The sequence below is a fragment of the Calonectris borealis genome, chromosome 18 (genome assembly GCF_964195595.1).
Source record: "Calonectris borealis chromosome 18, bCalBor7.hap1.2, whole genome shotgun sequence".
Taxonomy (NCBI): domain Eukaryota; kingdom Metazoa; phylum Chordata; class Aves; order Procellariiformes; family Procellariidae; genus Calonectris; species Calonectris borealis.
In genome coordinates this window covers 3,279,165-3,294,749 of record NC_134329.1, presented here as the reverse complement: position 1 = coordinate 3,294,749, position 15,585 = coordinate 3,279,165, and positions in this window count along the sequence as shown.

Here is a 15,585-nt window from a genome sequence, read left to right as displayed (position 1 = left end):
AAGGCAGCATTCCCCTCCCGGCCGGCAAAATCCCGCCTGGATTTACCCGCTTTCCCCAGGCTGAGCTCTCCCCACCGCCGCCAAGCTCTGCAGGCGCCCAGGGGAAGCCAGGCCCTTAGCAAAAAACACCAGCAAGGATGGGGGGGAAAAGCCCCCCCCCGCACCTTGCCCCGATTAGCCCCAGTGCACCGCTGGATCCAGCCGCGCTCCTCAGCTCAGGGTCCCCCCAAATAACCGGGATGGGGGGGGGAAACTCCAGGGAGGATGATCGTGCACTTTGCAACGCCTTCTCCTGCGGGGAGCCAGGCTGGCCCTGCCTGCCCCTTCCTGCTGAAGGCTTACCCCAAATCAGAAATAAAAGTCTCTCCCCGCACCCGACCCCCCCCCCCCCCCAGTGTCCCCTTAGGTCCCCCCGAGGCGGCTCCAGCCGGGGGACGGGGAACCGCTTCCCCCGGCCCCGCTCGCTCTGCCCCCGAGCCCAGCCCAGAACGGCCGGGGTCCTGCTGCTGCGGGGCCCCAGACACCCCGGCACGGGGGAAAGAGCAGCGGCAGGAAAGCTAGCACACGTATGTACGCAGATGTATATATATATGTAAGTATAGGTGTGCATGCCTATATGAGTCTGGACACACACACAGTTTGCAAACGCGCATACACACGATGCCTTCTCCCTGCTCAAGTGTTTAAGTAAATTTTATATCTTCAGACTGAACGTGCAACATAAACGCACGAGTGCAGAGATATATAGATACGCGTGAATATACGTGTCTGTTTATAAATGTATATATACACAGACGCACACGCACATCACAAAATCGTATATGCATAGATCTGCGGATAATGAGATCGTTATGCACACTTGCACAACAGCGTCTATGCAAGAGCAAGCCACCCGTACCCCATCCATCATACACACGTGTGAATATTTACATTTCACCTATGGTTTCCACACAGGTTTTGGGTGCGCACAGGCATCAATCTGCCCCCACCCTCCGCACGGCTCGGTGCCAGTGTGTGCAACCGCGCACACCCGAGACCCGGGCGAGTGGATAAATGTGTGCACAGCGCCCATACGCCCTACTCCATATATATATATATATATACACACACACACATATATATATAAAAGCTCCCGCCCGCATAGAAATACCGCAGCGTCCATCAGCAGCCACGGACCCGAACACCCACACCATGGGCACTTACCTACGTGGGTGTGGGGGTGCGTGGCTGGGCGGAGGGGGGAACCCGAGCCCTCTGCACCCCCCCCCCCGGGCTCGATCCCTGTTGCTCAGCTCCTCGTCGCAGTCAGGAGCGCAGGATCAGGCCCGCGCAGCCCGGGCCCCGCCGCCCATCCCGGGGGTCTCAGGCCGCGGGGACCCCCCGTTTTTGGGGGCCGCATGGCCGGAGGCCTGCGCAGCCCCTCTGCCCTCTTGCTCGCTTTGGAGGGTGTCACTCGCCCTGGAGGTTTCTCCTTTCGGATTTTACCCTGGAGAGGTGGAGGGAGGGGGGGGTGGCCGGGGTGCTGGCTTGCAGTGGGGTCGAGGTGTCAGCAGTAAGAAATAGTGCCGAGCGTGAACTCGCCCCCCCACCCCCCACACCCTTTAAAATCACTTCTTGGGGCAGCTTCACCAAATCCAAAAGCCTTTTGCGATCCGCCCGCAGCCGGCGGCTGCTCGGCAGCCACCCCGCCAGGGCCGGGGCAGCGCGCCGCGGGCCGCCCCCGCCTCAGAAAACACAGATACTGCGGCATTTTCGCCTCTCTAACTCTCTTTTTATTATTTAGCTCCCCCATAGCGGGGATATTCCCCCCCCCCCCCGCTTCCATTTTTAGGTAAACTCCGACCAGTTCTCTCTTTTATTTCTAACTCCCTTTTGTTGGCCGCATACCCGCTTTGGCGAAATACGCACCTGGGAGAAAACAAGTATTTAAAATAATCATCCTCTCTGGAAGCATTCTGGTCCATTCACTTGTTAGTTTGTTGTTTTGGGTTTTTTTTCCCTAAATTGCCGGAGCAGTGACTGACTGCATTGATTTGCAGGTTTATCAGCAAGATGTTTGTGTCAAAGTAACGCCAATACAGTTCTCCTCGTGTCAGTATTTCCATTACAAAACCCTGCATTTAGTGGTCTAGAATTTGTATGCTTAGACGAGCCTTCGGGGGTAGATACCTGGGTCGAGCTTTTTATTTTACTTTATTTTATTTTATTTTATTTGTAATTACAGGTGAACAGCATTTTTCTTTCAAAGTTTGTGGTTTCGGGTCCTTTTTTTCCCGCCCTTCTGGCTATTTCAAAAAAAAAAAAAAAAGTTTGCAATTAAAAACCGTTCCCCGCTCCCTCCAGCCCATTAATTTCCCAGGCGAACTCCAGGCTTTAAAACGGTGACGAAAATGAAAAATAAGCAGCCGGGGAGAGGCAGAGCTGCAGAGCCCCGCGTGGCGTGGGCACAGCGCTGTCCCTCGGAGCCTCCCACGCGTGCCCGTGGGATGGAGGTCCCTTTTTCTCCCAGATGGCAAGCGGGGAGGGGGCGAGAGGGTTCCAAAATCAAGCTAGGAGCATCCCCGGAGCAAAAGGGATCTATTCTCTCTCCCCTCTCTGCCTCCAAAAAGGCATCTCCCCCGGAATTAAGTGCAGCCCGGGGGAGCCAGGGCTCGGCTCCCTCCCCAGATTTTCCCGTGGGCACCGTGCTGCCCAGGGCAAGGGGGAATTAGGCTGCATTCCTCTCTTTCCCCCCCTTCTCAGGGAACCAGTCCGGGTGATTTTTTGGCACAGGGTGCCCACCGGATCCCCCTCCCCGCCCAAGGACTGATGCTCCCGATGGAGAGGGGCGCGTTATCGATGCCAGAATGGAAAGGCTAATCTGCTCTTGCCAAACAGGGCGTCAATCAGGGCGTTATCTCGGCCCGAAAGAGAAAATAAAAGCAGATAAGGCCTTCGCTCTCGCCCTGGGAAGAAAGCTAGTGGGGGCAAGAGGGGGAAAGTCTTCAGCGCCCGGTGCCTTTCCCTGAAAGCGATCTTGCAATGACCTTGAGGGGGGAGCTGGGGGCGGGATGGAGCGGGGGGGTGGGGAGAGGAGCCCGAACAGAAAGGCTTTCGATCAGTCGCTGAAAAAAGGCCGCACAAGCGACACCTGTAATGCCTCTCCCCCCCCTCCCCGCGGGCAGGACCGGCCCGTGGCCCCGCTTGCGCCCCGGCCCCCCCGGAGAGACCAGCCCTTAGCGGGGAGGGGGCAGCCCGGGGCACCCAAACAGCTCCCTCATCCCGGTAAATGTTCTTCCTCCCTTTCTTCCCAACTCATTTTTCTTTCTCTTTTTCCTCCTTCCTAATCCATCTCGCTCTCTTTCTTCCTTTTTCCCGTTTTCCCCCATTTTCTCGCCCCCGCTCGCTTTCTTTCCCCCTAAATAACGCAGAGCGAAAGCGCAGCCGAGCCCAGCCGATCTGTTACGACCACGTTATCCCTTATATTCACAGGATACCCACAAATTTCGGGAGCCGGAGACGCTCCCAGGAAGGCGGGGGGCGGCTGCGGCCCTCCCAGCCCCGCTCCGCGGCCGGGAGTCGCGTTAACCTGGGTTCGCGCGGGTGTGACCGGCACCTAAAAAACATCGGGGGGAAATACAGATTATGTGAATCACCTAAGCAGGTCCTGAGGAGGGTTTTTTTGGTTGTCTTCAAAAATTCTCAAGTGCAAAAAAATATCCACAAGAGGAAGAGGAAAGGAAAAAAGAACATTTTCCCCCCTATAGGGACTTGCCCCTTGTGCCAGGGCTGGATGAGGCCGCAAGCTGTAAATCTCAGGGCCCTGTGCGCTACCCCGGGTGCGCTGCGCGGCCGCGGACGGCTCCGCGGCAACGAGCGCGGAAGAGAAATCGGTTTCCGAAGGGCAAGACCCACGAGTGTGCGGGGAAGTACCAGCGAGCATTCGGCCTCGACCGTATCCTGCTGCCCGCAGCGCAGGGGCTCTAATTCTGGGGGCTGCAGGTAGCTTTCCCGGAGTGTTTTTCCACGCAGAGGTGGGGAACGGGGCTGAGTGTTTGGGTGCAAATAGATGCTGATGTTGGCACTCGGTTTGGTGAACCCGATTTTCTACGTGCGCCTCCGTCTATACATCGCTGTAGATTTATACCTGTTCCACGTATATGAAGCGTTCATGCGTGCTTGTCTGTTTTGATCTAGGTGGAGAAGCGGTTGTGGGCACAGAAAATCTGCTTTCACGCATTTGAGAAATTATTAGGAGCTCGTTTCGTGCCCGACTGGTGGTTTTTTGGGGACAAACGCGCGTGTTACCTGCTCCGGTGCGTGTCTGCAGGCTGCCAGCACCGGGGCTGTGGGCTAATGCCTTCGCGAGCACATTTTGGGTACTGCACGCTTGGAAATCGTTCGTTTCCAACGAATAATTCTTTCTAGGGCGAAAAAAAAGCGCTCACATCTCCGCGCAAAACCCTCCCTCGGCGGACCCCGGAGCCCGGGCGGTACCTGCGGAGCCGAGCCCGGGTCCCCCCCGGCTGCCGGGCGCAGGAGCCGCCAGCCTCCCCGCTCCGGGGGCCGGAGTAGCCGCCGTTCAAGACAATGCCTATTTTCTGTCATTAATAACTCGTTTCTTTAAAAAAAAAAAAAAATCTCGTTTGGATCCAAGATTGTTTTTTATGATTCAGTTGGACAAGACGGAACACATGTTAGTTTAAGCAGGTTCATGAAATAGCTGTAAATCAAATAAAGTTTACGAGTTTAGCAGGAAATACTGAAAAGATGAAGAAAAAAAAATCTGCCGAGGCAGAGACCAGCAGGCTAAAATACTTGGTGGAGTTTTGTCCTGCTCTGTGTTTCTCTCTGTTCTCTTGTGCATCTTGCCGATTAAAGGCCTCGAGACCCCGTGTTGGCGCCAAGTGGCATGTTATTAATCAGTTATCCCTAGGTTCAGTCCACATAAGAGAGAAATTTAATCACCAGAAACCAGACCCGACATAAAAGAGAAATCTAAAATCAATTCCCGCCCGTCGTCCCCCCCTTCCCCACCTCCGAAGCGATCAGAACGAGCAGAAGCAATCAAGATCTTGCTCCCTCTCCCTCTTAATTGCATCGGGAGAACTGCAAACTTCTCCGAGCTTTACCCCGAAGAGCATTTCGAAAGAAAAAAGGAATTAAAAAAAAAAAAAAAGAAAAAAACAACAACAAGGGCCCGCCACCACAACGCAACAATTTTGTCCTTGATCTCGCTATAAAAACGTGATGGGGGAGAAATATCCCAGGCGGAGCCTTTTATAATGGAAAGGAGGTGGGGGGGGGGGAATCGCATTTATCGCTGTTAAAATGATCTTTGAAGGCTCCCAGGGTAAGGGCTCGTTGGGGAGGGGTCCCTCTGCCCCAGATGCCGATCGGGGTATCCAGCCCCCCAGCCTCTGCCTCCTTCCCCCAGCCCAGGTTCCACTCGGGGACGGGAATGCTGGGGGGGGTGTCTGTTCCAAAGGGTGTGTGGGGGGGTGTCCCCACGGGAGCTGAGCGCTTCCTTCGGGCACTTCCCGACCCACCAGCAGTGCCCCCCCCTTTCCTCCAAGGAGAAATTGGGTGGGAATGCCCAGGTTTGGGTTAGGCCGCGTGGGCAGGCCCTTCTCGTCGTCTCCGTGACAGGGCAGCGGGGAAGGTCCCCTCCTCCGGGAAGGGACCCGAGGTGAGAGCAGGGGAGAAGGGACCAAAACATCCCATTCCTCCCCAGAAAAACAGCTTGAAACCCGGGGAAAGCGGAGGGCGGCGGGGATCGGCCCCGCGCAGCCGCGGGAGGCACCTGGGCTCGGACCCTCAGCTTCCACGCGTGTTTTGAGTGGGAGACACCCCCCCCACCGGGTTTCCTCCCCGCTGCCGGGCACGGCTGGGGAGGGTCCCGATCGTCCCTCGGCTGCGGCTCAGAGCCGTGAAGGGCACACGGGGGAGGCGGGAGGCAGGCGGCCGCCCCGGGGCTATATTTGGAAAAGAATTTGGAAACCCTTCCAGCAAATCTGTGCGAAAGGTACCGGCCCGATGGGACAGGTTGCCCCGGGGGCTGCCCCTTCCCCTGAGCCCCCCCACGCTCCGGGGCCGCCCCGGTGACAGCGTCCTGCTCCCCACCCGCGTGTTTATTCCTCGAAAGAGAAACGACGCAAGAAAAACTCTGGTGCAAACCTTTGCCTGCCCAAGCCCGACGAGAGGCAACTTCACCCCCGTCTATTCCCGCCCACGATAGCCAAGGTTTAGCAAACGCCCTCATCCCGCGTGGGTTAAGGATTCGTGGAGGGGCTCTAACTTTGTCTGTACCAGCCAGATTTGCTTGTTCTGCCTTAAAAAAAAAATAGCAGGGGGGTGTCCTGTGGGCCTCGACCCTGGGAGGACGAAGGGCAAGGGAGAGCCGCCGCCTCTCCGCCCTCCTCCCACCCCGAGGCCCCACCTGAGCAAACCTGCTTGGGGCATTTTAACGAAAACCGTATTTTCCCCCGCATTTTTCTCTCCATCAACACCACCCAAAAAACCTAGAAAGCATTGATTTGATTTGGGTTGCCTGATGGGGTTTCTTTTCCCCCTCCACGCTTTATCTGATCGTTTTCCTACAGCCCAAATAGACTGGAAACCACAGAGAAAATAATCAAAGTGCAGCATGTTTTCCCACAGTAGGAATGCATGTTAGCACTCTCTCCACGTCTTGATCCTCTGTTTGCGTGTGGGTATCCAGACGGAGATGCGTTCAGGGCGGATCCTGCACAGATGCAGAATGCGTTTGGGTGTCCAGAAAACACCCGGACCCACGGATATGGGATCCCACTGCCTCGGGGTGCAGCTACAAGTGAGGGTGGCTGCGTGGATCTGAGTATTTCGATATAAACACGGGAAGATACGTGCACAAATAGGCATAAAGCCAACTTCTATCCACTCACATCGGTGTGTTTGTCTGCACCCCGTGGGTTCATGCTAGCTGACCCGTGGGTACAGCACCCACCCGTGCCCGTGGGTGCTCCTTCTGCCCTCAGGCCATCGGCGTTGCCCTAATAACTCATCTGCTTCTCTGCCGCCTGGCCGAGCCCCCCCTCGGCACGATGCCGGAGGAAAGGGTGGAAAATAAGAGGGAAAGGCAAGATCTGGTGAAGCAGCGGGGCCCTACGGGTGGAGGAGTCCCCGGCCGGGGGGGGCAAGGGCTGCGGCAAGGGGAGCGGGTGTGCTCCGGGGGGAGGGGGCTCGCTCTCCAGCAGAAAATGGTTTTCCAAAACCCCCCTCGCTGTCAAGCCCGTCCGTAACTCCTCCTCTGTCTGCGGAGCGGCTCCGCTCCCCCTGCCCGGCTCCCGCAGCTGGGCGGCGTAGGTAGCTCCAGATAAGTGAAAGTGGTATTTTTATAGGCTGATAAAAGAGACTTATCTCGGCTTTCCCGAATCTGACAAAGATTCCCTAATTGGTCATTTGCCCACAGCAGCCTCCCCAGCCCGGGGCCCGGCAGACGCTATTTTCAGCCTCCAAAGGGGGTGTCCCGCCCCCGGTCCCCGCTCCGCTGCTGCTCCCCGGGCTGTTCCCTTCCCAAATCCTCCGAGATCACTTCTCCTCGTTCCCCCACCCCGCACACGCTGAGGCTGGGGCAGGCGGGGAAGCCCCGCATCCCCGGACAAGGGCAGAGCTGCCGGCTCGGCCCTGCCACGGTCCCCCGACACCCCGGGGGGACCCTCCGGGGCAGCCGCCGGCTAGATCGGGCCTCGGGGGAGAGTTTCCCAGCCTCATCTCCCCCGCAGGAATCACTCCCTCGGGAATGCCCACCGAGGAGGGATTGTCCCCGCAATTGACCCCGGTCCCACGGACCGCCCTCTGGTGTCTTGGCCGAGAGCGCCCACAAATCGCTTACTAAGTCTTTTTGAGACACCAAATACATTTTATCAGCTGAAAAAAACTCCCTATGACGTACAAATACGCCTTCAAGCAGGGCGAAAGCTCTCTCTGACGGACGGGTAATGGGTGGAGATGCACACAGTTTTGCACCGAGTGCTGAGATTAAATGGAAATGTAAACCCCGGGATTAAATACAAACAGCAAAATAGGGTCACCCCCTTCCTCCCACGGCTTCCCAGGGAGCCCAGGTCCCCCTGAAACGCTCTACAACCATCTTGCTGCCAGCCCCAGCTCTGCTCCACACATCAGCTGAGATTTTTTTTCCTTCCAATGCATTTTAGTCATCAGGCTACCAAAAAAAACCCACCAAAGCACAGAGGAAACACATTTCTGAACACCCAGACCTTGCAGCCAGATCGCATCGCAAGCCTTGAAGCGAGCCGGGAAGTCACCCGCTAAACTTATTTCTCATTTTCCTTTTTTTTTTTTCCAGGGGAAGGGGGAAGGGACTCGGGGATTAACGGCCCATCTGACCTACCAGCGGCGTACGCACATGAATCAAACACAATCAAAGGCCCCAGTGTCAGCATTAGCTTGACCCCAACGACTGGCTCGGGGCTCGGTGCGCAGAGGCCTGTTCTGGCGAGAGCAGCATGAACCTTCCCCCGGGTTATTAATGCCTGCCGAGAGCTCTGCCCGGCCCGGCCGAGCCTGTTGGGATGGGGTTACAGCCACCTCGGGGTGCGGGGCCCGTGGGGATGGACCCGGCTCTGCCCCGCAACGACAACTGCTCGTTTGAGTCCAAACAGGTCTCATCACTTTAAACCATCCACTCAAAATCATGGAGAGAAGAAAGGCGGGTGGGTTTTTGGAGGTTTGTTTCAGTTTAGTTTAGTTTTTGTTCTTTGTGCTCACGTCTTTTGCCTTCCCGTGACTTTTTCAGTATGATTTCACTTGAGCGGTTTTGGAAGGAGAAGCAGCTGCTCACATCCCATTGGACCCTCCGCAGCCAGGAGCGTGGGGCAAGGCCAGGCCCCGTGGGAAGAAGCGAAGTCCCAGCCCCGCCATGCAGTGATGTGGGACCCACATCCCAGGGAATGTGCTCCAGACCTGGCCTTGAGGCTCAGCAGGTGCCAAAGCATGGAGGAACTGAGCTTTATTAAAGTCCAGACAAATGCCCCATGGCATCTGCAGAAACAGGAGTGGCACCTGAGCACATCCTTTAATACTTTTGTTCCTCTCTGTGAGGAGCACATAATTAGTTCCCAAATCAAATCTCCAGCAGGAGAGCATTTTGTCTGTAGGAGCTGATTTTGATACGAGTATGATCCCCCTTTTCAGTGAGCTTTCCCCACCCCCAAAAGGGGCACACAAATTAGCAAGTGATCATCAGGAGGGAAAGCCATGCCGCCCTGGCTCTGCAGGAGCAGTCTCCGAGGGGATGTACACAGTCCTGTCAAAGTTTCAAGCTCACCCTCCATTTAAATGTCATTTTTAATGGAAATAGTGCAACCTCCTCTTCTCCCCACCTCATCCAACCTGGGCTATTTTTATTTCTTTCATGCACGCTTTAACTTAACATTGACTTTTGCTTTTAACCTGCTCCTTCCAAATACATATAAGTAAAATCCTCCTTTTAAAAAAAATAGATGCCAACATTCTCTCAGCAACACTCGGCTCTTCAACTTTAACAGGTTAGCTGTCATTAAATCTCATTTTATTTTTTGTAACGACAACTGGATGAGGGAGAGCTTGCATGGGAAATGCCGGTGGGAGCCGGGCAGGGGTCTAGCCGGCGGGAGGGCTGGCATCCAGCTCTGAGTATGGACCACACTCCTGCTGGCTTTCTCCAAGCGCGAGAAGGGAGCCTGCAGCAAGCCCAAGCTGCCAGAAAGCTCAGCATGCTCAGAAATCAGTCTGAGCTTCCCAAGAGTGAATTCAGAGGGGGGCTGGCCCGGAGATGTCCACCCAGGGCAGATTCAGGGCCAGGAAGAAGCGTGAAGTCGTGGCTATGTGAACCAGTTGCCCTGTCTTGGATCATCACTGCCGGTCAGCCAGGCACGCTGGAAACACCGCTGCTGCTCACAGCACTCCCCCTGCCAAAGGTTTTCAGATTTCAGAGGAGCAGCACACTGCTGGATCACAACCAGCAGCCGCTGCCCAGGCTGCCTGCGAGCCACCCTCCTGGGGCCAGAGAGGCTCCTCAGCACAGCAGGGACAGAGACAAGGTCACCGGGATGGAGCCGGGAGGACAGATCCACCCATGGCAAACACCGCGGTTGCAGGGCTAAGACCTCCCCGAAGGAAATCCCGAGCTGGGGTCCTCCCTGCCCCAACTTGTTCTCCCATGCCTACACCTGGGAGTGCTCTGCAGCACCCATGGAGCTGGAAACATTAGTTCCTTGCACGCATCACTGTTGTCACGACACAATCGTGGGGACAAGATCAAGAGAGTTAGATGTCCACTTCAATTGCAGCGGGATGCAAACACCTACATTTCTGACAGCTTTTTGAAACCCTGGGAGTAAGAGTTGTTGCTCATCCCGTTCGGTAGCTTCTGAGCTGGTTCGGTGGTGTCTGTGCAGTCCCTAGTGCATGAGTGTCCTTATTACACCATGCGGTCTCAGGGCCAGCAGCACGTCCCATGCTCGCAGATGGTCCCAGAGCAGTACCCTGGGGAGACCGGTCAGTCAGCCCTGATCCCCCCACCCAGAAAAGGCAACATCTCTGGGTCTCAGACACCAGGCAGGAACATGGAAAGTCCAAGACCTCTGTGCAATCTTGGACCATTTTTTGAAAAATTGTGGACCTATCTGTAAGATGGTGGAGTAGTCTGATGTCTTTCATGACGTCGGTGCTAAGGTCTTGGGTAGGACAAGTCCTCTGAGATTCCGTGGTGGGCTTATCCACTGTGGAAATGGGGGGCTTCAGCATCACACAACTTTGCAAAAGGATGCAAGAGAACAAGTGAGCGTCTATTCATTCCCTCCCAGTCCCACTCTTAATTCCATCCAGAGCATAGAGCTGGCTGCATTAGTAAGGCTGGAAACTCAGCGGCCCTCTAATTTGGGTAAGTCTTACTGGCAAACGCTCTAAAATCCATCTGCTTCTAGAGACAAACTGCAGCCTAGATAGCTGTCACTGCAATTGCTGCCATAACTGAGAACAGAAAGTCGAATCAAAGGGAACAGAGATGGAAAAGAGAGAAACTGGGTTGGGACTGCAGGAAACAGAAGCAAATTTGCCTTGAGAACAAGTCCTTCAGTATCCGTTAGTTGGATTTAAGTGGTACTTAGGAGTTTTACAAGCCCTGTGCATCAGGGAGAATTTCATCGGAGGCAGAGAGTGGCTGCATTATGCTAAATCAGCCACGATGGATGTACCCACCCTGAGCAAGGTTCCTCAGGCCAGGACCTCGAGTAAACCCTCCAAAAAGCTTTGTCTTGCTTTCAAAAGACTGAGATTGATTGCAAGCCATAAATCCAATATACCACAGCTGTCTGGGGACCCTGGCAAGAAAAAAAAAGCAGCTCCAGCTAAGTAATGCCTCTTTCCCCAAGAAACCTGGGGTATCTACAGAGGATCCTCCATCTAGCACCAGCCAGGTTGCGGTGGGATGAAGGTACCTCACTCATTGCAGCATTTCTGCAAAAAACTGTAGCCTTTCCATTTCTTCTTCTACGGGAAGTCCTTAGCACACATTTGGCGCAGTTTACAGGATGATGATGACAATGTGTTTCTCCTAAATAAAATCCATTTTTAAAGAGTACATGTGCAATTACTTTGGGTTTTGGCCTGTATTCAGGAAAGAATTTCCCCTCGGGTCAGATTTGGCAGGGACTGGTAAGGTTTTCTTGCTTTCCTCTGTAGGGTGGGCCATGGTCCACTTCCTAAGATCATCTGGACATTTTCACCTAACAATTTCCCTGCTACTGCCGGGACCCGGGACACTGGCAATGCCCTTGATCTCTCCTGCATGTTCAAGTTTTTGTGGCTTTTGGTCTTTTGTACTAACGGTCTTAAATTTGTTATAGGGTGTTGGGAAGTGTTTTATGGCCTGCAGCGTATGCGGTGGATGTTCTGGGGACCCCTCTGGATTAAGCGGCTATTACATGGTCACCTGTAATTGTGAGTGCCTGTACTCGATGAAGCAGGTGGTCCCTCCTTACGCTCTGTCACCCCTCCCTTGTCTTCCAGTAGCAGGGCTCTGACATCCAACTAGTAGGCAATTACACACCCAGCGTAGTCACGTGTGACATCTCCCCTTTCTCTTATTTGAAGTGTGATGCTTATAAACCAAGGTGATAGGGGATATTAGGATAATAAACAAGGTGGAAGTCCTGGGACTGGGAAATTATGAAACCTGGGCTCTGCTCCTGTCTTGCTACTGACCGACTGCATGGGACCCTTCCCTCCTTCGCACCCCCTCAATTAGGCATTTAGACCATGCTGGTTACCCCGGGCTCCCTCTGAAGTAGAAGAAAGGTGGTTTATCTAGTCCCAAGATATCTCCCTGCAGCAGTAGGGTTGACTTGCCCCTACCCATCCACCAATAACAAAGAGAGCCTAAACAACCAGCTACCCACTTTGTAGATCTCTTGGCCCTGATGAACACATGCGATGAGCTCAGCAATGCGAGTCTGACCTCGGCTGGTTCTCCAGCACTCCCACAGAACAGGCGACAGGGATAGATCCATCCGTGTTAAGTACAAGACCTCTGAAACCAAACAGGGCATGAAGCGGTACAGCGCGATGCCTCCCACTCTGTGACACAGGGGTTCGTATTTGGGTACATGTCTCACCCCTGGTTATGTTAGTAAGGTCTCCATGCAGACAGAGTGTGACAGATGCTGCTGTTGCCCTGGTCATTTCCAAGAGGGGAAGGTAACAGAAATAAGAGACATCCCGCATAGCAACTCAGTCCTAAATTTCAGCCTAGGTAAAAACGATGCCTGCGGATCAGGAATACTTAACGGATGAGGCATCATCCTGAAGCTCATATCTAGGTACTTCTGCTACTCGTGTCTCATCCGCCTCTCACAGACAGAAGCCATTCTGCTGAAAGCACATCACACTCCTTTAGACCCCTACACTTCCCCACCTAGGGAGCGCACAGACAGCTTCAAGATCACCTCCAGAAACACAAAATACCCGATGGACAGAATTGCTGGTACTAAGCCTACCTATGGCCCTGATCCCCCTGATCCCAGGGGGGATCCCATAGGTACTAAGCCTACCTATGGCTTAGTACCTATGGGATCCCCCCTGGGATCAGGGGGGTCTCTGTGCTCACGTCCTTGGCCATGTCCCGAGCTCCACTGCAAACACGCTCTGCACAGCCGGGAAATCTGGTCCGAAACTGGCAACAGAAACACCCCCTCCTGCTACCAGATCCAATGTGCAGCACAGATATATTTCCCCCTAACCCTCCAAAGAGAAAAACAAACAAGCATACAAATGCCAGAACATTAACTACTCCCCAAATTACTTAGACTACTGCTAATTAGTATAAATTTACAGCAGCTGCACTACTGGAAGTGAGCTCAGACTTTAGCCCTGGAAATTACTAGGGAGTATAATTTTCTACGGTTTTTTTGAACTTATAGAAAACTACAGGAATGTTCCAGTATACTAACTAACTTCATCAGCATTTCTAAGCCTTCTTTATTCTGCTCATACTGGGGTAACCATGAAGCTCACAGGCATGAAATCCACAAATGCGTTCCCTCTCAAAGACTCCTGTACACAGCAAGTTCAGCGATGTGTGTCCAGAGAACCACATAGGAGAGGGTGTGGAGCTCTCTAGCCTGATTTCTTACACCTCGTTCATCAGCTCTTACTGATCAGCACAGATCAATGTTGAGGGCTTTGGAGGTGTTCATTGTATTTGGATTTCATTTCTCAGTTTCCTGGTGGAATTACTGAGCAGTGATTTTCTGTGTGCATTATGAAGGCTTGGTCTCAGCAGAATACAATGCAATGCGTTTTTCTGGCAGGACAAGCTCTAGATCTGTTTGTCACGTTCTTTAGGAAAGGTGGAAAGGTGGTCTGGGTAATACAAGCCTCGAGTACCAGCCCGGGTTTGCAGCATCCATTAGGCTCCGCTATCACCCACCTGCCTTAGCATCTGTGTGTCTCAGCAAGACCCCAGAGCTTCTGCAGTGAGTAGAATATAACCATTAATCTAACACAGCATTGACTAGCAGATTATTTTCCTACGTTGAGTCACCAACTACTACAACCCAGCAGACTTTCCTCCCTGAGTAATTCTCATACATTTAGATCCCACTTCCCACTTCAGAACTGGAGATAAGATCATAAATAGTTTATGTGCGCTTAAGGAATGGATACTACAGTAACAGCAGGTAGGCAGACAGGTAGACAGACAGACAGACATGATGATAAGCCATACATCTGGCATGTAAGTATCATGGCAGTGGAATTACCATTCCCCAGCCAAGTTTCACGCTTTGGGGAGTTGTTTTGACATGCTGTCAATGCCGCACCAGAATAACCTGATTTATTTCCCTTGTTCTCTTTGAAAAGGTCTATTTGGTGCCATTTATTTTGCACTCACTTATTCGCCATCCTATCAGGAGGCGGGAGGTCAGCGGGGTCACTCCTAAGAGAGTATCACGTTCTGTACAGAATAGAGAAAACGCTCTAAGTTAGCGGGAAGGGAAGAATTCATGCTGGGGCCTCCTTTCAGCCTCTGCTCTCCCACAGTGGACTCGTATACCTCTTCCCTTCCCACATCCTTGCTCTTCCTTTCAAATGGAAAAGCCAGTACCACTGCTGCTGCTACCCCACCAGCAGCAATCCCTCCCCGCAAAGAGTGCTTTAGTTTTGCTTCTTTTGCGCCTCCACCGAGCCTTGGCTGGGAATTCTCAGGACTCCCATCTCAATCCGTCCTCGCCGTATTGCACAATAAAATCCTTTAGTCTTTTCTGTCTTTGTATACAAAATAGGTGTCGAGTCCCAAGTGGCCATAAGAAGAACTGAAGGCACAGCAGTAGATGGAAGAGAGATGCATTGCTCGTTTCAACAGGGATCGTTACAATGGACTAAGGCGTCTTTAGGCAGAAAGTACACGGTGAATACCCATATTGGCATACACACACCCGTAAACACAGCGCTCATGCCTACTGCCCAGTTCACGTGTCAGCTGTCATGCTGGTTTTGCTCTGAGACAGCAAACCTCACATCCCCCCAAGCCTACCTCAACCAGGCAAGAGACGCGCTTTGGCAGGAGCTACCCAGGCAGGGACAACTGCCTCTGTCCCACGGAAGCAAAAAATTGTTTGTGACAACAGATCTGCTGCTGAGACACTTCCAACCCCCAAACCATTGCAGCAGAAGAGGGCTTGATGATCAAAATGCAGTAACTTCAAAGGCAGACAGCACAAGAGAGAAACCACAAGTAAGTTCTACGTGACCTTTTTCTTCTTCTGGAAGGTGACATGGATGGGCAAGGCTGGCGCAGGAGTGGAAATAGAGTCAGAGCCTGATGGATCCGCCTATAGCAGAAGGAGCCGCCCCGGGAAGCAGAGAGCACAGGCAGCGGTCCAAGCCACTTGACTTCAGGAGCAGCAGCTCAGACCTGCTCGGTAGCCAGGCAGGATCGCCCTCCCGCTGAACAACGCCTGTTTTATCACCGCCTCCTGCACACAACTAGCCTTTTGCACAACTAGCCTTTGCACTTTCTTGACGGTTACATCGGTCAGGAATATTGCCTACACGTCCTACGAG